The sequence below is a fragment of the Pinus tabuliformis genome, chromosome 9, assembly GCF_031772625.1.
Source record: "Pinus tabuliformis cultivar Carrire ecotype Pingquan chromosome 9, CPIR1, whole genome shotgun sequence".
In the NCBI taxonomy this organism is placed as follows: Eukaryota; Viridiplantae; Streptophyta; class Pinopsida; order Pinales; family Pinaceae; genus Pinus; species Pinus tabuliformis.
The window spans coordinates 1,700,269,480-1,700,288,773 of NC_142307.1; the positions used below are offsets into that span (position 1 = coordinate 1,700,269,480).

General features: G+C 34.1%; 1 pseudogene; it reads left to right on the forward strand.

Annotated features, from left to right (window-relative positions):
• The first annotated feature begins 15,878 nt into the window (after positions 1–15,878).
• On the forward strand, positions 15,879–16,295 carry LOC149155428 (uncharacterized protein At2g34160 pseudogene; annotated as a pseudogene).
• The last annotated feature ends 2,999 nt before the right edge of the window (positions 16,296–19,294 follow it).

Here is a 19,294-nt window from a genome sequence, read left to right on the forward strand (position 1 = left end):
AAAAAAAAAGTGAAATAGAAAGATGAACACACAACAAATATGAAGAAATCACAGCATGAGCAAACTATACTAAGAAAAATGACTGCGACAAAAATAGAGTGGGACTGTTGACGTAAGATAGAAGAATATAAAAGATATAACGCTACCTATAGACAGAAGAATATTGATAAATAGAACGAAGAATAAAGTAGAAAGTTGAAGTCAAAGATAAAAGAACATAAATATAGTATCGTTAAAGGGTTGTTAAAATTAAGGAAAATTAAGTCGATATATTGTTTCAGCTTAATAATCGGAAAGTTATTTTTCAGTTGAATTAAGCTTATAGAGATTTGATTATGCGAGTGTTTTTTTTAATTTACAATAACGAAATTATATATTGAAATTGAAGAGTAATTTACATGTGCTGAATAATAATAATAATAAAATCACTTTTATTTTAATTTTATGAAAACTTATCATTGTAAAATTTTATGAAAACTTATAATACAATGATAGAGGGTAAGGAAGAATAAATTCATTTCTACTTAAAAGATGCTAAGCATTTTCCTAAATTAAATTGAGCCATAGAATCACGAACTCTCACATATCTCTTATAGAGATTTTCTTTAAATCTACTTGATAAGAAATTAGGATGTGTTATCAAGCATTAACACTTTTCTAAATATTAATACAAAGAAAAATAGACGTTTTTCTTAGAATGTTTATGATAATAGAGATCTTAGCGATGAAGAGCTTTGAATTTTGATGGTTTGTCAAGTTTATAGATATATATGCATATCTACAAACCTCTTTTTTAATGAATGAATAACCATATGTTAGACTCAAGAGATGGGTGAAAATAGTATAACACCAGGCTCTTGAATCAAGGTGCTCTGGAATCAAGGCTATTTTATTATAGTGGCTTGTCTCTATGTTAGGAAGTCAACACAATTCTTTACTTATTTTAGAGTTATTTTGTGATTTGTGGTCCTACAAGTGTTTTTTACTACCTTTATACTGGGGATGGAAATAAAAATGGGTATTAGAAATAACACCCAAAAAACCTACGCACTCTTGTAAAAATAATGGATTTTCAATTAGAAAGATATGTTGTGAAGGGAGTTCAAGAAAAGGATATTGGAAGGAATTTTTTATATCTAGTTAAATTAAGGGTATTCCCTAATATATCATGATCATATGCTATATTAGAGGTTCAGTAGTTGAAATCTCCATGGGGCCATTAGAAAGCTAGCCCTCACATAAGTAATCCAATGATCATGGAACCAATATCAATTTATACTTAGTAGAGTAATAATGATGAAGAGAAGCATGAGCACCGATTCACCTTCCAGATGATAATTTGAAAGCGCCAATGGTTACAAGTAGAGATGATATAGAGTCATTCAAGTAAAGATAGAGTTCAAGAGAAAAAAAAATGTGTATTCTTATTGGGAAAGTGAATGTGTGGAAAGAGAAGACCGCATAAATAAAAACATGCAAATAGATGTCATTAAGAATGCTATGAAGTATAATGTTCCATAAAGCAAAGAATGTTTGTTGTGGAAGCAATATATCAATGCTCGAAATGTGTTGCAGAATTCCCAAGCTATTGTACTAGTGATTTATGGGGATTGGAACCTCGAGCAATCGGATTGTTTGGAATGATTCTTAGTTGTGGAACTCTAAAGTAATATTTTCAAATTTGGAGTGAGAGAAATTTGAAATCGTTAATATGGATTTTTCATTATATTATAGAAGGGAATGTGAAAGGGCACATTGTATGAAAGGAATTTCTATATATATATATATATATATATAGAAGAGAAATTTATCTTGGGCTCTGAAATGAAAAAAACATCGAAAATGGAGCATTAATAATGGTAGCTAAAGCATATATGTGAGAAGACCAGCGTAGATTAAGGTGAATGGTTTTGCTTGAAGAAGGTAGGTAAAATAATTGACCAGATCACTAATAATTGGTAGTGTCAAGAATAAAAATCCAGCATCCTAATCGGTGGGATTGAGTATTTGAAAGGGTGAGATCCATATAAATAAAAGAAACGAGTGTAAGAAAATGGCTTTCCAAGACCTAGAAATCAAATTGGCTTGGTAATGATGAAAAGTAGGATTTTTTATTATTATTTAACAACTGAGTCCAAGTGTAAGGGAGGAAGAATTTAACAAACTATTGAGTATCTAAAAGCTTCTATCCTATTATAATATATTTATATCAACAATTATCTAAATATGTCGTTGTTACATGTTATTAATGCGATGAGTATGCATTTGCATGAACTTTTTTTCTGTAATCTTTATGTGAATATATCAACCATACAAGAAGAGGTTGTTAGTTATGAGATTCATGTAGAGAGAAGCCTATGTGAATCCTTGTATGTAAACTTTAATTCCATGATTTAATGGTGAAACTTTATTTGCTTATTATGTAAGATTATCAATTGAAGCATACTTTTGGCACATAACCTCTATGTTACTTGTAAATTGTGTTGTCTAATAAATCTTTTATTTGTAGAATGAGATATGTGCGAGTTTATATGATGAAAGAAAACATAACTTGTTCTTGAAGGATGGGTTAGGTGAAGGGATGCATATTATCCCATTCTACCAATTTCATTCATTCCACTACAAAAGAAATTATCTATGTCTATGTGTAGCTTTCATAGTGGTTACATTATGTAGCCACATTTTTTGTTCTATAACATCTTTTTTAACAATCCACTATGAAGGATATCTAATATTACAAAAGCTAGGGTATATTCATGTATATCAAGTCATATCGGAACTAGCCATAGCTCTAAAAGGAGAAGGTTATAGTGGAAGAATGTAAGAGATAAATATAAGAAACACACATAAAACAAGATCATAGAGAAAATAATGATGTTGCTGATAAGAAAGGGATTGAGGTTGTTGAAGAAAAAATATGGCTACTTAGAAGAGAAGATAGAGGAGTGCAAGAATAAGGAGAATATAATGCACTCAAATTGTACCAAATTAGATGAAATAAATATTACATAAAGAAAATAAAATCTAGAAGGAAATTACTAAGAGGAGATATACTCCCTAAGAGAATTGTTGCTAGATATAGATTCAATATGGGTCATGAGAGAAAATTATGAATAAATGAACATGGAAATTGTGGCGGTGGATATTATGATTGTGATATTGAGGAGAAAAGATGGCCATTTGAGTTGAACCTAAAGTGGGAGGTTGAATGTTAGGTCCCCATACTACTAGTGTAACCACTTATTGATATTACTACAACTCCCTTATTATATTGTTGTACCCATGTAGTCCCCATATTATTACTATTGTGCCACATCGAAGCCCACTATTGTTATTATTGAGCCCTTACATTATTATTTTTATGTCGGCTCTGATTATATTATGACCCCTTAGAATCCTATATATAGAAAGGAGGTCTTGTCATTTGTATCATCCAAGAATTGTTCATTTGTGTAATGTAAAGGAGGTTGGTCCCACGAAGAGGCTAAATTCTAAGGCGTTGATCTATCTTTTCTATCTTTTTATGAGCTGGTTTCATAACATTTGGTATCAGAATCGTGGATTCTAGGGTTTCGCTGCCCCAAACAGGCCATTGTGGAATTTTCGCTACGAAGTTTCTGAAGGTACAAAAAATACCATTTGAGAATAAATTGGTCTGAAACTCATGTTCGAATTTCATATCCTTTTTCACTATTATTTTGGAGATATGATCTGAGGAAGTTAGGGTTTTTGTAACCTCAAGAATTTCCTCTAAAATAGATCATCGTGGAATTTTCGCTATAACTCTTTCGCTACGAAGTTTCAGAAGCTAAAAAAATCCCATTTGCGAAGAAATTGTTCTGAATCTCGGGTCCGAATTTAAGATCTTGTCTCGCTATATTTTCTGATATATGATCTTAGGAAGTTGGGGTTTCGGCAGACTCTCAAATTACATATTAAACAGGTGACCTGGGGAAATCATCATAACTTTTGCTTTGAGCATCAGATTGAAATTTTGTAAGAAGTTACATAAATATGACAGATTGTAGTTTCCTATTTATATTTTTCAGATCCGAACGTAAAAACAATGACACGTGGTGCTTCATACAAGTTCGCTCTTTGGAAAAGGTATATAATCAGGTCATCTTGGGAGATTGTGTATAAATATTTCTTAGAGAATCCAATTTCGATCAGACTGGTGGCATTGGAAAGAGGACACAGTCGTTTCAAGATCGAGCTCCTAAAATCAAGAAAAAGCGAGAGGAGGATGTTTGATGGCAAGGATCCGGTAAATTGGATACTACAGATGGAGAAATATTTTGATCTACATGGTGTACCACTGTTACAAAAGGTATGTATTGCATCTAATTATTTAGAACCGAATCAATTTTTATGGTATAAAGGGCTTTCTTCTCGTAAACCACTTGTCATGTGGTCGATTTTCATGGAGGAAATGATAGCACCTTATGAGGATACAAAGAGAAACACCTTCTTTAGCCAATTGATAAATCTCAAGCAAAGGTGTTCAATGGCAGAGCACAATGAGGAATTTCAAAAATTGAATATAAGGGAAAATGATATTCCAGAGAAGCGAAGGATTGATGTCTCCATAGGGAATTTAAAGGATAACATTCAACATGAGGTTCGTCTTTGGGAACCTGATTCATTAGAGAAGGCATTCAAGTTGGCAAGAAAAGTGGAAAGCAAAATTATGGAAACAAGGAATTCTACCCCTCACAAATATAAACATGGATGTGTTGTTTCTCCTAGCCTTCCACAACCTACAAAGGTGACACCACAACAATTGGAAGAAAAAAGAGAAAAGGGATTTGTTACAATTGTGATAGCAAATACACTAAAGGTCATAAGTGTGCTGAGAAGAAATTATTTTACATAGATTATGAAGAGGAGGAAGAAAAGGATCAAGAAACATCAAAAGAAGAGTATATACACCAGGGACCAACCCCGGAAAAAGAAGAAATGAATTCGACCAAATCTTGTAAAGCATTGGAAATAATTACTACTCCTCAAACTCTCAAGATAGAAGGACATGTCAAGAAGAAAAAGTTTGAAGAAGTGAAAGATCACATTGAGAAAGAAGAAATGAATCCAACCATATCTTGTAATGCATTAGCCGGAATTACCACTCCTCAAACTATCAAGATAGAAGGACATATCAAGGACAAAAATGTTCAACAAGTGAAAGATCACATTGAGCATCAAGAAATGAATCTGACCATATCTTGTAAAGCATTGGGAGAAATTACCACTCCTCAAACTCTAAAGATAGAAGGATATATCAAGAAGAAAAAGGTTCAAGTAGTGAAAGGTCACATCGAGCATCAACAACAAGTTCTCCAACTTTTAAAGGATAACGCCACTTTGGTGCAGAATCGAACGAAAAAACAGGTAGATCAACATTGGAGTGAAAAATGTTTCAATGTAGGTGATTGGGTATTTTTATGGCTACATCTCAAGTAAGCTATTTATGAGAAGGAAATGTTGGCAATACTACATGCACTTAAGAAATGGCGACCTTACCCAATGGGAGGACACTTCAAGGTAAAAATGGATCATGATAGTCTTAAATACTTTTTGGAACAAATATTATCTTTAGAAGAACAGAAAAAATGGGTCAAAAATATGTTGGGTTATGAATTTGACATCATCTATAGAAAAGGGAAGCAAAATTTTGTTGTAGATGCACCCTCAAGAAAGGATGAGGATGTTGAAGCATTGCTTTGTGCTATTTCTATTATCCAACCAGATTGGATAAACGAAGCAAGGGATGAATGGGAGAAGGATGAAGAAGTGTGGCCACTCATTTAAAAGTTGCAGAAGATCCCAATTCAAACAATATTGCTAGAACTTGAAGAGGAAGGAAAAATCATATTAGAACTTGGAGCAGTCATGGAAACAAGAACCTGAAAGCTACGAAATCGATCAATTTCAGAGTATCTCATCAAGTGGAAGAACTTACCCACTGAAGATTTCACATGAGAGGACAAGAATTTTATACAGAAGTATTAAGAACTACTCAAGCGTTGAGAACAATACTTTTTCAAGGAGAGGGGCATGTTAGGCCCCTATACTACTATTGTAACCCCTTATTGTTATTAGTACAACCCCCTTATTATATTGTTGTACCCACGTAGTCCCCATATTGTTACTATTGTGCCACATAGAAGCCCACTATTGTTATTATTGTGCCCTTACATTATTATTGTTATGCCGGCTCTGATTATATTATGACCCCTTAGAATCCTATATATAGAAAGGAGGTCTTGCCATTTGTATCATCCAAGAATTGTTCATTTGTGTAATGTAAAGGAGGCTGCCCCCTTGAAGAGGCCAAATTCTAAGGCGTTGATCTATCTTTTCTATCTTTTTATGAGCTAGTTTCATAACATTGAATTTGATGCATGAGCATTAGTTGCATAATGGATATCCTATTGAAGGCGTCACATGGTAAAGGAATATATGACTTTATAATATGGGTTAGATGGATCTAGGAAAAAATTTAGGGGCTAATATTTGTAGGTGGGTTAATTTTCCATGTCGTTTAAAAAAAAAGACTCATCAATTTCCAATTTTTTGAAAAAAAACACCCAAATTTTACAGTGTAAAATCATTTTACCTTTAAAATCACCAAAAATTTATATGATATATAAAAATTTGAATATTTTTACAAAAATATCACCAACATTTTTACAATTTACATATTAGGGACTAGTGAGATTCGCCAAAATTTCTAAACTTTAACATAAATTTTCATCCTTAAAATATTTCCAGGATGGATCCTTAGATATAGAAGTAGATTACATGATAAATGAAATTGAAAGGTCTTTTAGGTGGAGACACAACTCATATGTTTAGAGGAACATGTTGGTAGCAATATAATACTGGTAGTTGCATGATTGCCTAGATGATAGTCAAATATTAAAAGTGAAAGTCTATGTAAGAGAAATTAGAATGTACGAAGATGAAAAGGGTAATAGAAGTAGAATATAAAAGTGAACATATGAGGCACAAGTGATAATGGACTTGGGTGCAATGAAAAGATAAGATGCAGGTGGGATATATTCCTTCCCTTGATATGGTGTTTGTAGGGAAGAATGCTATTGTAATATGTAAATAAAATGTGTTTTCCCAATATGAAGATACAAACATCAATGAATGAAAGAAAATGAAGTGCATGAGATTATGTGAGAGAAACTATTTATTTTGAAGTAGAAAAAGAAAATAATTAAAAAGATTGAATATTGTAAGGGTTGTAGAAGTAGAAGAAAACAAGAATAAATACATCTATAGAAAAACTCTAATTCTTTGATATTATGTCCCCTAAGAGAAAACACATGAACAGAACAAAATGACATAGAATTGAACAAGTTTCCAAGTTGAATACGATGATTGACTTATATCCTAGTGAAAAATGAAGTTGAGAATATACTAAAAATATCAAGAATTACTATTACAGATAAAATAGGTTGTGAACCTACCATAGAGAGAGAAAACATGAAGAAATCCTTTGAAATAATGTTAGAATACTTGAAGGATGCTAAGATAAAATGTTTTGTAAAATAATTGTAGGGTTGTTGCATGAAGAGGAGGATTGTTCAAGGTGTATCTTTGATCATTTTCATTTATGAATATGTGAATATAATTATAGAATTCCCCACTAAGGAACTCTAATTATGCTTGTTTATTCAACATATGTTTAACATTTGGAGCAAGTGACTCCATGTTGCATGGTTTCAAGTAAGAATCGCTAACTATGTCACATATAGTTGGTATATAGTTTATAGATTGTATGAAAAAGGGTAGCGAAATGTCTTTATAGGGACATCAATCAATTGAATAGCGTAATTTATGCATGATTGAGGAGAACCTAAGAAACTATTTTGGTGATAATGAAAGGGATACAAAGATGATACAAATAAAAAACTATGAGTTGCATCAGTAAATGAGATGGAAATCCTATATTTATGTAATAAGTGTGTTTTTGTGGTATTGTACATAAATAGGAAACAATGAACATGAAGATATCACTAGTAAGTTGAAGTGAGAAGGTGAAAAAGGAAATTTATGAATACTGCATTTCTTAAAAGGATGAAATGTATAGCAATGAAGATGAATAATGAAGAGTTCACAAGGACAACAATGAGGAAAATTTTATTGGAAAGTGAATATTTGAAGAGTTTATGTAATAATCATATGGGCGCCCTTTATTGAAAACCTTGAGGCCACTTTGCATATGATATTTTAACAGAAATGGTGTTTATAAGTGGGGGTATGACAAACCCATCCAGGTATATATAGAACTCAAGAGAACACAATGTATGGATTCTTAGTTGCTGATGGTCCTAAATATTGCAACAACAATGTTACAACAACAAAGGGTCTCAATTTAGTTATCAACCTGAGGTTCATACAAACTTAAGAGGGGTCGACATTATATGTGCAACAAGATATTTATACAGGTGGGAATTATTGAAATAAAGGTTAGATACATAGAGACCAACTTAAGTTGCTAGCTAAGCTATACTACACGAACAATAGATTTGCAGAAAAGTAAATATCACACATCTATCCTACCTCCAATGAATGAAAAACAAAACTTGTTTAATGACACACGCGTTTATGATATTTTTAATAAATGGAAAGGCAGACTTGCTGGAAATAAAGGACTAAGAACCAAAACTCGAAATTGAAAAAAAAAATACATTTAGAAAACAATTGACAAGTGTATCTATGGACAAAATTATGAGGTCTCTATATTTCTAAGGTTCCATTAGGAGTGTCCCTGAGGTGTTGTAATACATCAAGAAGGTCAAACCAGGTGTTTATTACAAAGTTTGGTGAGAAAAGAGGGCTAGTTATAGGTGCCTATGGGAGCCTTTATTTTGCTATAGGAGAAAATCTAGAGAGCATGTAAACTAGTTAGGATGCGAATTAGAGATGAGGAAAAGAGGTAGAAAAGCTAAGAAATAATATCATTTAGCTAATCAAAGCTCAAGGCCACATGATTCAAGCTCAACCCTTTTGAAATCAATCTTTGTGTGTTTCGTGTAGTTGTAAAACTAGTTACATGGCAAAACATGAACAAAAAAATATATAACAACAAGGAAAATGAAATAGAGGAAGCCTTGAATTTGAATTAGTAAGAGCTAAAATTGATAATAGCTACATAAATATATTATGAGAAACAATTGTTCAAAGAACCTCCTACTTAACCATGCACAAGAACAATAATACTATAGCTTTTAGAATTGCTAGGGAATTAACAAATGCAATGCATAAAACTAATGGAAGTACAAGAGGTATCTAAATATTTAAGTCTGGACCCAACCCAAGGATGCTCAGTGTCCTTAAAGGAGAACCAAGCGAAGACATAGAATAAAAAAATACTTCCATTATCTAAAAAAGTTTTCTTACATTACAAGATTGTAAAACATTCCTGAGAGTACAAAAGTCCTAATCTTGATTTCTAGTTCTCCATTTTCTCTCTATCACCTACAGGGATAAATCAAGCCCCTTATTTATACATAATGTGGGTAACAAGATCAATGAGAGGAAGGTTTCATTTCCCTCTAAAAATTCACAAAAAATGGGAACGTGTTCTCGGTCCACCTCACAACAACAGGAGGGGGCATTAAATCCCCTGAGTTAGTCGAGAATAGGTCTTCCTCTTGTAGGTAATAAGTCCCAAAAATCTCTCCAATGTTGGATCTATTGGAATCTGCTCAAATTCTCTTTAAATCCCACACAATAAAATGTTAAGGCACATGAAGTATGAGTATCACATTGAACTCTTCTAATCACTCATTAAGCTAGGAAAATATATCATTAATTGAAAAAGGCGGTTTCAAAAAAAGTTTTATGTGCTTAGGTGTGGATTTATGAGACTTATAAGTTACCTATTTTTTAGGCCCATCATACTCCCGTACTAAAATGTTTCTCACCATTGAGCTACTAGTTCTTCTTCTATTCTTAGCTCAAGTTCATTCATTTTCCCCATGATCTTCTTGATTTCCCAAGACAAGATACTTGTGGTTACACCTACTGGGTAGAGTCTTGCATTCTCTTCTATATAATTCCACTCACAAGACTCCTCTGTTTGGATTTGGTGTTCTTCGAGCCCCAGTGTTAAAGGTGGATTAAACTTGAGCCCTATTCATTGAACTCCAAATATTTGGATGATTCTCTTATAAAAAGGGGTCCTTGCTAGCGTTACCTATAGTCAATCAAGGTAGTGATAAACCCTTATCAATAATCCATTAAAGGTTACATATATTTGAAAACTTCCAAAGTGAGGTGTATGATAGTCCCCAAGGATGTGTCCATTGTTGAAATTTGAGCATATTGTTCCTTCAGCAACTCTTGTTCCTGTTGCAATTGATTATAGCTATTATTTGTTTCTTTCAAACTTTTTCTTTTTTTTTCTTCGTCTATTCTTAACAAGGCCAATTTCTTTTTCATATTGTTTACTTAATCCTCCATTTTGGCAATGTCAGCCACTCCTTTATGAGTTTTTATCCTTTTCCATATGTGCATTTCCACCTTGTCTAGGATGTTGGGGTGTTAGCTGTCAGTGCCCAAGAGAAGACGGAAGGTAGATTCCTTAGGGAAGACTATTTTATCACCTTATCTATCTCGTGTAGCTCTATAGGTTGTTCCTGTAGTTTTATAGGATGCTCCTATAACTAGAAAACCTATTCATATAGCTACATTAATTTCCCAATTACCTGATGCAGTACTAACATTCTGCCATATTTTTCCTTTATTTTCCGTGCCTATATCTCTGGTAATCCTTGTATCTCCTCATCCTATGTCTCCCTCCCTTTAGGACTAGGTGTTTCTTTGATTGTTATGGGAGCTGGCTATTTAGATTTCCCACTAAATTGAATTATAATACTCTTTCTTCTTGTGTAATTAATTTTTTGGGCAAGCTTACTTACCTTGGGTTTAGTATAGTTGGTTAGGCATGGTGAGGTAGCTGCAATTTCTTTTTCCTTTTCTTCCAAGGTGTTTGTCCTCTTGTGGTTTTAAGGTGTGACTACTTCCTTTCCTTTTCTCTTCTTGGCTTTAATCTTCTTTGGTTTATTAATCTCTACCTAGGCCTCTAGAAATGTTTTTTTATCCATGTCTACAACTTCAACCCATGGAATCAGATGTTGCAAGTCCTCCAGTACATATTTGATAATTAACTTAACGAAAACATGATGAGATAAATATTTTTGTTTCCCTCCTTTACTTTAGCACTAATTTCTTTTGGGAATTTCATGAAGAAAATTGGGATACTCAGTAGCTACTTAATTGGAAGGTGGGCTTGGAACCTCAACATGTACAACAATCTAAATTTATAGGCATAAGTTATACTTAGTATTCCCTCACAAGAGATATATTTTAGGATGTGGTAAGCCACTTGATCCCAAGGACTAAGAAAACTTTATCTCCTTATCTCATTCTTGTCTTTATCAATTTTTTCATTTGCTAGGAAAAATCCCCTCTTACCAATGATGGCTTCCTTTCTTTCCTCCTTTTTCCAATCCAACTCCTTAGGGAGAGATATAATTATGCTTATAGAATCCTAATTGATGTAAATCACTAACCCTTGTTGGAAAAAATACTAAGACAGGGGGGTGAATCCGTATTTTCAAATCAATAACTTTTTCTTTTCATATTCATATTTCCATACGTGACTTTAGGGAAAGTAACTCACGTGTGTATGTGATTGTTCTTAAGACAGCCAATGTATATACAATGAACTTATAATTTAGTTAATTCATCATATGTTGGTATTTATCCAATGCATCAGTACTTTATTAAACATTAGATAAATAGTAACCATGTGTTGTAATAAAAAAATAAACCATCACAAATAAGAAACACACATAAACACCATGATTTAAGGTGGAAACTTGATGGGGGAAACCCACCTATTGTTGTCATCTTTGTATTCTTAGAAAAAAATTGTTTACAATCTTGTACTGGCTCAGAATCATACCAGTACGTAGGCACCCACCTACATAAGGATACAACCTTCACTCGTTATCTAACTTCTATTGGAAGGGAGCTACAACCCCCTAGTTGTTGTACTAGCATAAACGTGTACCAGTACGTAGGCACCAACCTGCAAAAGGCTATAACCTTTGCTTATTAGAAGGCAGCTCCAACCCCCTGATCTAATCACCATATACTACTAGCAGAAATCCTCGACTTCCTCACTGAAGGCTCCAACCCTGAGCATCCTCCATGGACCATGTTTCATCAAATTTTCAAACTGGATCCACCTACTTCAATACATCATAACTTGTAGGCCATGTTTCATAAAATTTTCATATTTGACCCATTATCAACACTTAAGCTCAATATCAAAAATCAAACTGTAACACATCACTATAACATTGCCATTTATCTCTGACACATCTTAATCAATCAATGACTAAAACTCAATCATCAATCTCTCACATAACTGAAATGCAATCATCTATTTCTGAATCAACTAATCACTGAGACAATTGAATCAAACAATCACTGAAACCTCTAACACAACTGATTCACCCAATCATCAATTTTTGAAACAACTGAATCAACCATTCAATGAAAACCCAATCAATCGACACTTAATCAAAATTCAACCAATCAACTGGGATAGTCAGATCACTGCAACCAGTACACAAAGTTGAACCCAAAACACTGCATCAACAATGAGAACCAATTGCAACCTCAAAAATCATATGTCAGAATGTATACGCTACTTCAATGAGGACAACCTGCATGTATATGCTACTTTCTGTAACCCAACCTGTGTATACCTCTAAAGATACTGAATCATAAAACTTTTGAACCAAAAAATATACTAACCAAATACATTCTAAAGATCTACTCTCATATTATAGAGTTATAAATGGATAGCAGTAAAGATCACCCTTCTTACTTAATCAATCGGTCATCTAGACTCAATATCCTTATACAATTAGTTTAACTTCATATCTAATGAAGACATCATTGAAACACTATAGTAAAATATCAACATTGATTGGATAGATTAGTCATTTATGAAAAACAAGCCTTTCCTCTGCATACACTACTTGGAAGTGCTAAATCTGCGTGTATGCGTGCCCTGACAGAGGCAAACCTACATATAGATCTTATATCTTCACAGCTTGTCAAGACATCAGATATACCTAGATCATACCATTTAAAGGATAAAACATGCATTAGCACTCAGATCTAGCCTATCCATTATCAGATCATACAATGATAAGTCGTTTCATGTCTCATGATCTTGATCCAACATTGTATCCAAGGGTGCACAAGATGTTTCAAATCTATATCATGACCATAGCCCTTACAACACAAAATATACTTCAGATAGAAGTATTCATGAGAAACCCTTTCACTTGCACATATAGCCCTTTTATTTTCTCCTCCTTATATACTTAGAGCCTTTGTCAATACCATGGTCCAACAAGACACTTAGAACCTATGGTATTCTTAGATGGGATCAAGTAACCATTATTCCGCTCAATATTGTGGGAAAATACCATGGTATAGACCCTTAATATTCTTTAATCTTAATTTTCCATCCCATATGCACCTTTCCTTCTATGTAATTGTGCATACGAATACATGCCTTTTATTCTGTGTACCCATGTGTATATGCGACTTGGACTAGGTTAAACAACGTATACAAATTAAAACATTCTCTCTTCTCAATTTCTTGATTATGGTCTACAATCCTTTGTTCCATCATTCTGTTCTTTTGTACCATTACTCTGTTACCTCTGAATTAACCTGTTACAATGCGATTTGCCAATGGATAAGAATAGCAATTGTTGTTTAAAATTTTCCCCTTGTTACTATTTCCCTTTATAGAAAATTGTGGCCATAAATAATCGAGATTGGGGTTTTCATGAGTACATACAATTTTGGGGTTAGCAACAACTGTGATGGTCATAAAAGTTTGTTTCCAAAAATCACTTTATTAATGACATTCATATACTAACCATCACCAAAAGTCATACTATATATGGGTAAAAGCATGTTAATGCGTCTCATTATATGGCAAAAGCAAAAACGTATTCAAATGAAAAAAGATAAAAAAAAAATGAATAAAAAATTATCAATTAAATGAGTTGATTTTCATACTTTTATTTATAAAAAATAAATGCTAAATTTGTAACAAAGCTAACTAAAAATAAATTTTGGTAAAAGTTATAGTTAACCTATTTAATGGGTTCAGAAAATATAAATAATGTTATAAAAAGAAAATACTAAATTTGTAAATAAGTCAACTCATAGTAAATATTGGTAAAAGCTATGGTTAATCACTCACAAAATATAAATAACTTTTTTAAATATGCAAGTTTAAATATGTAAAGTTAAATGAAATGCTAAAACTCTTTAAAAATATATATAAAAATAGAATTAGAATTTCTAAACAAATAATTTTATATATTATATTTTGAATAATATAAATATGTTATTATAAAAAATTAGAAATATATTTTAAAAAATTTCAAAAAATAATTTTAACATTTTGTTATATGTTATCTTCAAATTTCGTGGTTTTATATATACAAAACGATTATCATTTTTACTAGTATTTTAATAATAATTAAAAAATATGCTTACTTTTTATTTTTAAATTTGTTTAGCAATCTTTAGAATGTTTACAACACATCTCTTAAAGAAATTGGAATTAAAAAGCATAAATCAATAGAGAAATGGGGGGTTGCAGTTTTGTCACTAAAAAATTTATGTAAAATATTGATGAATATCTTTTAAAGAAAATGAATAAATTAGATAAAAAATATATATTAAATTTTAGAAAAAAATATGACATGAAATTGAATTTAAATTGACATGTTTTGTCTTCTTTTACCACCACCTAATTCTTGATGATTTTGTAAATTTAAGAGTAAACATTCCAGCTCAATTTATTTTTATAAAACTTCTTTGCCACAAAAAGAGAAAAAGTGATACACATTAACATGCTTTTACCCATATTATCCCTAACAAAACAAAATTCAATTTTCTATCAAAAGTTTTTGTAGGGTTAGTGTAGGTGGAGAATGTGGTGGAATGGGTGGTGTTGGACACAGATTGCCATTGATGTCAATATGACAATATTCGAGGAGCAGATAGAGATGAGAGGAGCAGGTAGAGCCGAAGAAGAGGAACTACGTCGAGAGGAGCTCCTAAGAGAGGAACTGCGTAGAGAGGAACTACGCAGAGAGGAATTACGTAGAGAGGAACTGCGTCGAGAAGAAATGTGCCAAGAGGAATTGCTGAGAGAAGATATGCTATGCTATCAGGAGGAAGCAAGACATGCAGCACGTACTGATTATCCTTAGGCTCCTCTAACTAGATATGGTGTTGATCCTACTATAGCTGAGAGGTGAATGTGAGCCGTCAGATCAAAGAGCAGCGAATCCAATGGTCGTCGCATGCGAAAGATGCGCGAACGATAATGTGCGGGAGACGTACAGGTAGGCGGTAAGCGGTATTCCCCGCACAGCCCACTGAGTTTCGGTGGTATACGTACAAGGGCCAGCGATCCAATAAAAATACAATGTGTGGCAGATGAAAACCACCACCCCTGCAGGTTAACACATATGTAGGTTTCGGCGAGGAAAGGTGTGACTGTCGTCCGATCGCGGTGGGGTTTGATCGAACGGTGAGGAGATGCACAAAGTTTAATGTGCAAGTAAAAGGTCGTAGTGACATGGGAACCATTGGATGAGGGTGATCAACGGCCGCGATTGCGAATGTGGCAGAGGCTAATATGGGCGCGATTACGTGGTTTTTTGGAATAAAACTGTGGAGGCGGAGAACGCAGAGGTATTAAGAGGGGAAAATTTCCTGAAGAGAAAAGCAGAGGAATGATGGCCATGGAAGAAATCATTGAGAGAGTTGGAAACATGGATCTGAATGATTTTCCCAAGAAAAACAGGATTCAAGTCTCCAATACCAGGAAGCCGCTCTTCTTCTATGTCAACCTCGCCAAGAGGTATATGCAACAGCATTAAGAAGTGGAGCTATTTGCTTTAGGAATGGCCATTGCCACAGTGGTTACTTTTGCTGAGATATTGAAGAACAATGGTCTAGCTGTAGAAAAAAAAATATCAACATCTACCATTGATATGAGAGATGAATCAAGAGGCTGTCCCATCCAGAAAGCAAAGGTTAAAATAATACTAGGAAAATCAGAGCAGTTCAATGATTTGATGGCTGCTGCTACTGAAGAGAGGGAAGTTGAAAGATCAAGCGAGTCAGAGGAAATGATAGCGGCTGAGGAGGAAGCCTAAGAGATGGTGTAAGCAGAAACGAATGGACAAAGGCATTGGAATGTATAAAACAGTAGAAACAGAGAATTGTTGGTGCAATTATGGTGGTGAAGAACCCGAGGGTGAGATAGTAGAAGCAGCAGAGGCAAAAGAGGCAGAAAAAGCAGCAGAGGCTATACAGGCAGTAGAAGCGGTAGAGGTAGTAGAGAAGGAGTGAGACAACCTCAGCTGAATAGAGTGTAGTAGCATACTTGTTTATACCAAGGTTGGGTTGGAGCCCAAGAGGTTGAAGCCTCAGAACTGAATAAGACAGAAGTGATTGGTGTAGGTGCTCCTAAGTGCAGAATCACTGCAAAACAGAGTTGGTGCTCTGGAGGTTGGAGCCTCACTGAAGTCCAAGTTGGAGCTTGGAAACTATTCACAATTAGATTTATACTTATATTGTATTTACTTCTTTACACTGCCTTGAGTTTTAATAAAAGCATTAAATTCAGCTGTTGATTTCTGTGTTCTGTGTATACATATATATATATATATATATATATATATATATATATATATATATATATATATATATATATATATATAGATTGTTGGCAATCACTAGAACAATTAAAAAAAATAAAAATAGTAAGAAATACTGATTCAGCCCCCCTCTCAGTATTTCCAACAATTGGTATCAAAGCAGGCTTCTTCATACCAGCCTAATAGCTTGAAGAAGGATCTTCAGCCATGATGAGAAACCATGAAGCATCAGGAAGACCTCCTTTGTTCAATGGCACTAACTTTGGTTTCTAGAAGTAAATAATGACTTACTACTTAATGTCCCTTGGACCTGAAGTCTGGAATTTTGTTCAAAATGAATACAAAACTACTTCCACCCTTCCAACAGACAAAGACAAGAGGAAAGCCTACATCGCAAATGCGAAGGCCATGAACTCCATCACTAGTGGAATCACTGATTCTAAGTTTACAAAAATCATGCACTGTACCTTGGCCAAAGAAATGTGGGAGAAGCTAGTTGGCTTGTACGATGGAGACTCAAAAGTCAAAAAGGCAAAGCTTCAAACTCACATAAGATAATTTGAATGTTTGAGGATGGAAGATGAAGAAGATATTGTAGCATACCTCCTCCAAGTAGTTTAAGTGGTAAATTCCCTGAAAGGATTGGATGAAAAAGTTGAAGAAAGTACCATTGTTCAAAAGGTATTAAGGTCTCTTCAAGATAGGTTTGAATCCAAAATAAGTGCCATAGAAGAAGCAAAGGATCTAGATACCCTCAAAATGGATGAATGCATGGAATTCCCACTGCCTCTGAAATGAGGAAAGGTGGCTTGAGCTCCAAAGATGCAGCATTCAAGGCCTCAAGGTCAAGGAAGGGGAAAGAAAGGAATGAGTGTAGTGATGAGTCAGATGTGGAATCTGAATTGGCTCAATTTGTACGAAAGCTGAAGAAAGGATCTAAGCTTAAAGGCAAGTATCCTCTTATCTATTTTAAATGTGGTAAAATAGGTCAATATGCAACAAAACATCCTCATAAACATGACAGTGATGATGAAGGAAATTCTAAAAGAATGGCACATAAAAAGGAAGGGCTCAATAAGAAAAACTTCCTCTCCAAGCAAGATGAGTCTGATGAGGATGAGTTTATGGTCATCAAAAGGAAATCAGATGAGGAAAGCGATCATGATGAAATCCAAGAAGAATTATTCATGGCACTCGCAGATGATGATGACTCAGGGTTGGAAGGAAATGTAGAGGAATTGTTAATAAGTGGCATTGAAGAAAATGAGAAACTACAGAACAAAATCATTTCTCTCAAAGTGGAAAATGAGGAAATAAGAAGGAGAGAAGATCTCTTGGAAGCAAATCTTAAAGAAAAGGAAGAAACCTGTGAAGAACGCAAGACCGAAGTAGTGTCTCTGAGAAAGGAGTTGTAGAAAATTAAAAAGGGTTGTAAAAGCTCTCAAATACTTGAGACTATTCTGAAAAATCAAAAACCTCAACATGACAAGTCTGGAATAGGTTTCAAAGGAGAATCCTCAAGCACTAAGCATATTGCAAAAAGCTATGCCGATGCACTTTTCTGCAATCCAAAAGATGAAAAGTGCATCCCGGATCCCAAGAATGAAGAGAGAATTACTCCAAAGAAGAATGTGGAGTCGAATCATGGACACTACAGCAAATACAAACCTGTACTCCACCAAGGGCCCATCACATATCCAAAGAACGAGGGAGGAGTAATTCCTAGGAAGGAAATTGACTCAAACCATGGTTGCTTCAACAAGTACAAAACCATTTTTCTTGGACACTGCTTTCACTGTAAAAACCTCGGTCATAAAGCCAGACATTGTATGGCTCGCAGAAGTGAAAAGACAAAGCTAAAGGATAGAATAATCAACTCAAATGCCCCCAAAAGTCAGGGACAAATCAAAACCTTTAGTTCATTTGATCCGTTGACCAAATTTGATTTGATTTGCTCTTTCTGCTACAATAATGGACACTATGAACAAGACTACCCACTCAAAGGAAGAAAGACGAGTAGAAAGAAATCTAGCATGGACAAATGCGGCCTGGCTCTATATGCTCAAAATAATGGAAGGCAATAGTTTATAGATAGTGCGTGCTCCAGACACATGACAAGAGACAGAAGGAAGTTTGTCTCACTGAGAAAAAAGGAAGGGAATGTGTCCTTCGGAGGTGGACCTCGTAGAATTGCAGGAAAAGGAATAGTTACTCTAATCAATGGAAAAGGAAAAGCTCGAGATGCTCTGCTGGTTGATGGACTCAAACACAACCTCTTGAGTGTCAGCCAAATCTATGATGAAGGACATAAGGTTGTTTTCAGCACCAAAGACTGTGAAATAAGGAACTCTGCCTCAGGGAAACTTGTGGCAAAAGGGGTGAGGACACCAGACAACATTTACATTCTAAACAAGATTTAAGAAAATAAATGCTACCTGAGTCAGACAGATGAGAGTTGGTTGTGGCACAAGCAACTTGGACATACAAGCTTCAAA